We start from the raw sequence: 7,434 nt of genomic DNA, 5'->3' as shown, positions 1-7,434 counted from the left end.
ATGTTTTGTTTGATTTTTCTTTTTTATTCATTTCTTATTTATTACTTGGTTTTAAATATAGCTTTTTATACACTTTACAAGTCTGACTCCTGTGCTCAGATATGTTCACCGGGTCCGTTCTATTATCTGCTTACATTTTTCCCTTTTTCTCTTTTCAGTCTGGACATTTTTGTTCCACACCAAGGAGTATGTATGGGAATCATAGATGCTTGTCTAAGCTCACATCTACACATTCAAAAACAAAACAAAAAAACTCCTACTCAGTCTCTATTACAAACACAATAAATAAAGTGGTTGGCTTAAAAAATATATAAAAATAAAAATTTTTACATAAACAAAAACTAAAATATATTCCACAAATGCATCAAAAGCCAAAAACTGAAAACACAGAACAATGTCTACAGTCTTCCATATGTGAGGGACAGATATGTGGGATAATTACACATACACAAGAGTGGACCAAGTAAAGCGCTATACAAATACAGACCATCTACCATATATGTGTGAAATAACGTGACAGTATGAAAATTAAAAAGTGCAGAGAAGACCGCTTTTTTCACATCTCTTTGTTTTTGCAGTGATTTATGAAAATAATGAAAGCATTGTGGTAGGGACTTTTCTATTTATACTTCCATGAAACACAAACACATTCGATGGATGTATGAAGACTGTACAGTGAGAACTTATCTAGAACAACTGTTAACAGATAAGATCACATTTTAGGGGTAAAGCTAGCACAGCTGGCTTAGAAAAAGGTAAAAGCTCAATTTTTTATGGTGGCTTCGCTTAATGTGCATTGTGCAATAAAAAAATTATAATATTTAATTTTTTTTAGGCACTTTTAGCTTTTCAGCTGAAGCTTTATCACAACATACTTAATACATACAAGGAATAGAAAAAAAGCCACCAAACCTTTCCCCAAATATGCACACATGAACAGAGGCAATTAGTCCATTAGCCATAAAAACGTAACTTTTTTCTTTCGCAGTCACACTAAATATAGTAGTCTGCACAGTGGAACACTTTAACACACAGAGACACACACATATATATGTTTACTGACTACACGCATAATCTGTGTCTTTGTGTTTAAAATTATTCTAAATATGACAAAAAACCAACTCGTTATTGTTCGTGTTAAAACAGATTTTCTGCAGTGCACTTCTTCTGGTAAGACCTTGGTCACTTAAAACCAGCACAGCAGTAAAACATTTTGCATGAGGCGGACAGAAAACAATCTTGATGTGCGACTGCAGAGCAGTTACATGAACAGGCATGCTGTGGCTTGTTTGGTCCCACTCTTCTTCACATTGGAAGCTTATCCACCTTTAGGCGCATAGGCCTTCACAGACCACCTTTACTTCACCTGGACTGTGTAAGTCCAGATCTGTGTAAGGCAGATCCTCGTATCCAGATTTATCCAGATTCTCAGCAGCTCAGAACTTCTAATGGTGTGTTCTATTTGGGCAAGGGCTTTAAATTATGGTGTTTTCAGGTGAATTTATGATGATGGAACTCTCGGGCGTCTGTATGACAAAGAGAAAGAGAAAAGCATTTAGTCAAGTTTGTGCCTGACTGGCGAAACGCATGGCTGATAATTTTTAATGGAGGTTTCTGTGGCAGAGTGACTGTAGTCAGCTCTTATCAGTCCCAAAGATCTGACTGAGTAGTCCATATCTTTGGGTAAGCTTTCAAATGGAGCATCCTGGGCTGTGTATCTGAACTGTGATCTTTTCCCAAACCCTGAGTAGTTTTCTTGCTTAGACCTCCATGTATCAGACAATACAATAGAGATAGAGGTAGTCAGTAAGTGAAAGTACATTTAAAATAAAAAGTCCAAAAGACTGCGTTAAAAGTCTTTTTCACACCGTGATTTCTTTGGACTGTTATAAAAGCGTACATCTTTTATAACTTTATGAACACAAGTATTTGGTGCACAGGTTTGAATTTATTTTGGACTTTCTCTAATCCACACTGTGTCAGAATTATACATGCATGCTCCAATATATAGATCAGCCACCCTTATTAATATTAATGTAAATGTCCTTTAGCCACATCAACCAGGTGCTTTTCATAGCCAAGAATGGTCTTATGGCTGGATATCTGAACCCTCTCCTTGACCAAACTGGTAGAGAGTCATTCGTCTCAAATTCTGTAGAATTTTAGCTTTAAATATCACACATACTTTACATGGAGGAGGTGGCTGGGGAGAGGGAGGTCTGGGCCTCTTTGCTTAGGCTGCTGCCCTTGCGACCCGGCCCCGGATAAGGCGGATGAAGATGGATGGATGGATGGATGGATGGATGGATGGATGGATGGATGGATGGATGGATGGATGGACATACTTTACATACTACATACTGACATTTTCAGTGGCCTTCCTTGCCGTCAAAATAAACCTGGATCTGTAATTTGGGACATTTAAAAAAATGTCTGCGTGCTTGCTAGTTGAAAATATGTAAAAGAAAGATATTTAAACAGACACTAGTAAAAAAAAAAGAAGTAAAAGTCAGCTTGTGATCATCTCTGATCAACAGCCTTATTAAATGCAGAGTAGTTTGGGCCCATTAGCAGGATTCATCATGTCATCACTTAAAGACCAGTTACAATAGAAACAGAGGTGAGAGTCAAGTTACAAAAAAAAAAAAAAAGCCAGTTAAAATGAATGTGAAGTCCAAAAGACACGCATCAAACAAAATATCTGTGTTGTGTCATGTGGCCAAAATCTTTTTTCACGTCGTTGGCAAAGATGTTGTGGAAATTTGGGGACTCCTGCAGAAACCCATATTTGAACAGACTCAATAGAAAGACTTGCAAAAGTCAGCTGGTGGTAATTTCTGAATGGTGTATTGCTGAATTTCACAATAATGCAAAATAAAACAGGTAGATTATTTTTCAACATGAAATTGTTAGTCACAAAAAATAAGAAAATGCTACTTTTGTCTAACGTTTTTTTAATCAGCTCCTCACAAAGGAAACTTAACCCAGTGATCTGTGCGTTTCTTCCCAGCTGAGAGAAGTCCAGTATCGAGCACATAAGCAGACACAGTTTTTTTTTTTGTTTTGTTTTGTTTTGTTTTTTTACCTACAGTTGTTGGAAAAATAGATTTTTGTAGTTACAGCTGGACCTCTGCTGACAAAAAAAAAAAAAAAAAAAAAGCACACTTAGTGGGAACAAATATCAAATCAGTCAAGGCTGTGTTTCCATTCGGGTCTTGTCTGGTCTCATCAGTCAAGGAAACCACATGTTTGAAACATTAAGTCTTTTAAAGGCACCGTTTATGAAAGTAGTAGTACAGTAAAAATTACCGTTAATAAAATGGAACCCTCTTCAACATCCCTGGGAAATGTGTTTTGCTAAAAAGAGAAGAAAATAATACTGTTAAAGCAAAAACACGCTGACCAGGGTTTAACACAAAGTTGACTCTCTACAAATGTTAAGAAACAGATAAATCACTTCTGTTGTTCTTATTACTGAAATGTAATATCTAAGTAAGACTATCAAATAACTGCAAGTTTAGTTGTATCCTAATCCTCTGTGCTTCAGTTACAGTGAGTTAGCATCCACATTCTACAAAAATACCTGCATCTCTGTCATTCTTACTTCTTCCCTCAAGTTTGGAATCTGAAGCAGAAATGAAACAGAAGCCATGGTCAACGTTCATTTCCGCATCAATGTGACAAATTTGTGCTATTACATAAAAGGTTTAACACTCTGTCATACTCATGTTCTCACAGAAACTGATACAAATCAAAAATCTACGTGTAAAACTCTCAAGTTCCCTCGCTTGCGTGTGACTTTCAACTTGCAAGTACAAATTCGTTTAAGCCGATTGGTCTTTGGATTGTTAAATTTGTGGTTGCCATGACAATCAGAAATCAGATGAGTTTGGCTTACTCAGCTTTACTGAGCTTCAGGTCCTGGAAGGGTGATACAGTTTGAAGCTGGAGGATCTCTATATTAATATCCCATGAGGCTCATACAAGCTAGGTCCCTTAACTTTCGGTAGCTGTTGGAAAGATAAAGTTGTGCTATACCAGTCAGAAATACCATTATTACTTTAGTATTACGTTAACACAAAGTCAGGGCTGACCCGGGACCTTTGCTGTGAGTCACACGGTGCAGCATAAAGGCCCTTTTACAACAGATACAGCATGCGCTGCACTCATCGCTAACTAAGAGTGAAGGATCCAACATTTGTTGCGCTGGCCGCTGTCATTTTTTTGCAGCAGCTCTTCGTGTACTAGATGCGCCTGCTCCTTGTCGTTTCAAAACATGTACCTCTCTTACTTTATATCCTCTACAAGAATTTGTGTTGTATTATGTTGAAATGTTCAATAAAACACGTATCGCTCATTCATAATGAAGAAAGCTTTGTAACTGTCCCGACTTGTGAGGAGTCTGTTGTTTGCACAGCACTGCTCTCCCCCTGAAGTGAGCAGTTGAACAGGCTCTGGGTCTGTATAAACACATAAACCTGTGACTCAAAAATTTACCGAACTCAGACACGCACAAAATGTTTTCCTTCGTGGTGATGAAGGAAAACACTGGCACATGAAAGGGCATTTACCCTTCAAGGGCCTGAGGGTAAGTAAAGCCCACCCATCTGTTATCTGGTTGGATTGTTAAATTTGTTACATGACATTGACCAATCTGCTGAAAGGAACCGGGTCAAACTTCATAACTGCAAGTTGAAAGTCACACACAGCCTTGAGAGCAGAGTTTTACGCATAGTTTTTTGCTTTGTATCTGTAGCCAGACCTCAACAAAAATATTTGTAACTTGTGTAAATAGTTTTTACAAACTCATAAATTCTCATCGATCACAAACATAACATTTTCAGATATTTTGGTTTACAAAGTACTCAGTCCACAACTACACATTGTGATTTACAAGTACAAAATATTTATGACCACAATGTGAGCCCATATATGTCTGGGTACATGCTGCTACACCATTCTTTAAGCCACATGTGTCACACACACGGCCCAGGGCCCAGAATCAGTCTGGCAAAGACTCTAACCGGAGTCTTCAATCATTGCTCTTCCACCTGAGCTGTAGCTCAGGTGGTAGAGGAGGTCATCTACTGGTCGGAAGGTTGGTGGTTCGATTCCTGGCTTCCCCTAGTCTGCGTGCCAAATATCCTTGGGCAAGATACTAACCCGAAATTGCTCTCCGATGCATCCATCGGAGTATGAATGTGTGTGAATGTCAGTTAGAGAGCACCTAGGAAAAATGTGCTTGTGCAAATGGGTGAATGCACAAGTTGTGTAAAGCACTTTGAGTGCTCAGAAGAGTAAAAAAGCGCTCTATAAGAACCAGTCCATTTACCATTTTGTTTTTCAGTGGGGTTTTTTTGTTTTTTGTTTTTTTAAACAGGAAATGTTGGTAAATTTTTGGAATTACCCTCTTTTATCTGGAATTTTACACATTTATTTATTTTTATCAGCATTTGCTGTCCTGCTTTATTGTATTAAATTAAATGTGTAGTTGAACATCCTTACATCCCTGCATTAAGCAACATTCACATCTGAGCTGCCACTCACCTGCTGAATCTGGTTACGCATGTACAGATAAATTGCCATGGGGACAATGATGTTCGTCATGATAAGAACTCCTATTAAAATATTTTGGATGTCACTTCCTGTTTGAGAAGAAGTTGAACATGTATTAATTTTCAAAGTAACACTCCCTTGATAACACATATTTATGCATGAATAAAGTTTTTAAAGTGCATGAACTATTAATTTTTGTCTTGTTTTCTATAGTGTGGCCAATCTGTAAGATTCACACATTTAATAAATATCGTACATGCTATATGGTTGTTTTAAAACAATTATGTTGAATTCTGTATTTGTTTTATCAGTTTTTGGAACCTGAAAAAGAAAATGAGGACTTGGGCTCTTTTGGAATGTCGGTACTACAACAAACTTGTCAAAATACATTTTACTGAAGCAAAGAATAAATAAATAAACAAAAAACACAAGCTTACCCGTTTCTTTTTCTGAACCTATGAAAAAACAGAAAAGACTGTATGAGAACATCTGCAAACTAAACGTGCGTCGAGAGTATTGCGGTTTGTTTCTTTCAGTACATAGCTCGTTATAGAATGTTAATTATAATGCCAGTGCAATCTTGGTAATATATATAATTGTATCAACCCAAATAAACACTAAAATATTAATAAACAATAAAAATGAACTAAAACTATACAAGTACAACTGCAAATTAAAGTAACTCTTAATTTCAGTATCAAAAGTATATTCAAAAAACTTACATATTCCTTCCTGTGAACCTATGGGAGAAAGGAAAGACTATGAGTACAATCGCAAGGAACAGTTTTTAATCAGAGTACAGCATCAAGTTAGTTAAACTGATCTGTTCAGCTGTAAGTACCAGAGGGGGGATGTTGATCAGTTTCATCTGCTTTAGTGTTAATGAAATTGACGACAGGTGCACTACAAGGGCAGCAATGAGAGATAATGGTTTCACATGTGGGGGACACTTTTCCCTTCTCATCTTTTCTTACTGTTTGTTCACTAGTTTTGCATTTGGCTGCTGGTAGCATGAGGCGATATGGATACAGAGGTTGCACAGGCAGTTCATCTCATCCAGGATACGTGTTATTGTCAGAAGGTTTGCTGTGTCCCAGCACAATCTCAAGAGCATGGAGGAGAATCCGGGAGATAGGTTTTTACTCTAGAAGAGCTGGACAGGGACAGAGAAGATCCTTAACTCATCAGCAGGGCAGGTATCGGCTTCTTTGTGCCAGGAAGAACAAGATGAGCACTGCCAGAGCTACAAAATGACCTCCAGCAGGTCACTGGTGTGAATGTCTCTGACCACAAAATCAGGAACAGACTTCATGAGGGTGGCTTGAAGTTCTCTAGTGGGCGCTGTGCTCACTGGCCGACACTCCGGAGACTAATCATCATTTCCTCCTATAACATCTCACATCATTAGATGTTTCCAGGTCCAAACTTCTCTTCAGCTGCCAAACTCAAACAAATACTGCGGGCTTCACTGAGAGTTAAAATCTGTCTAAATTATTTCATCTTCAATATAATGATCAGTGTGGCTGCTCTACTAGATGTAACAATAAAGTTTAACATCCAGGCATCCCTTAAAAACAGGATTTATGAAGTTTAACAGAGTTAGAAGTTAGCAGGGAGTTAGGGTTAGGGTAGATGGTTAATTTCCATCTAAAGATAATACACCAGGTTCTTACTGAGGGATTTTTGAAAATTTAAAATGTACAGCTCTGCTATCGCTTCAGACATACATAAAGACAGTAAAATAAACAGCAGTAAAGTTTGTAGGGTTACTGAAGTTAGCTCTGTAGCCAGCCACCGTTATATGCCAGCAAGCCTATGGATAGCATAATATAAACACATTATCACAGTAATGCTGGAGGATGAACAATCCCCCCCCCC

General features: G+C 37.8%; 1 long non-coding RNA gene across 1 annotated transcript; it reads right to left on the bottom strand.

The window, feature by feature from the left end:
* Nucleotides 1-602: 602 nt before the first annotated feature.
* On the bottom strand, nucleotides 603-6,835 carry LOC102206729 (uncharacterized). The gene is made up of 6 exons (XR_312184.2): nucleotides 6,279-6,835; nucleotides 5,994-6,011; nucleotides 5,548-5,645; nucleotides 3,584-3,625; nucleotides 3,310-3,357; nucleotides 603-1,526 (listed from the first exon to the last, which is right to left on the bottom strand). It is a non-coding gene; the product is annotated as an uncharacterized LOC102206729 (long non-coding RNA).
* Nucleotides 6,836-7,434: the final 599 nt, after the last annotated feature.

This window comes from Pundamilia nyererei, unplaced genomic scaffold (genome assembly GCF_000239375.1).
Source record: "Pundamilia nyererei isolate P.nyererei 1_Seehausen unplaced genomic scaffold, PunNye1.0 scaffold00259, whole genome shotgun sequence".
NCBI lineage: Eukaryota > Metazoa > Chordata > Actinopteri > Cichliformes > Cichlidae > Pundamilia > Pundamilia nyererei.
The sequence above is the reverse complement of the archived record's forward strand: the minus strand, read 5'-3'. Positions and strand labels throughout refer to the sequence as shown.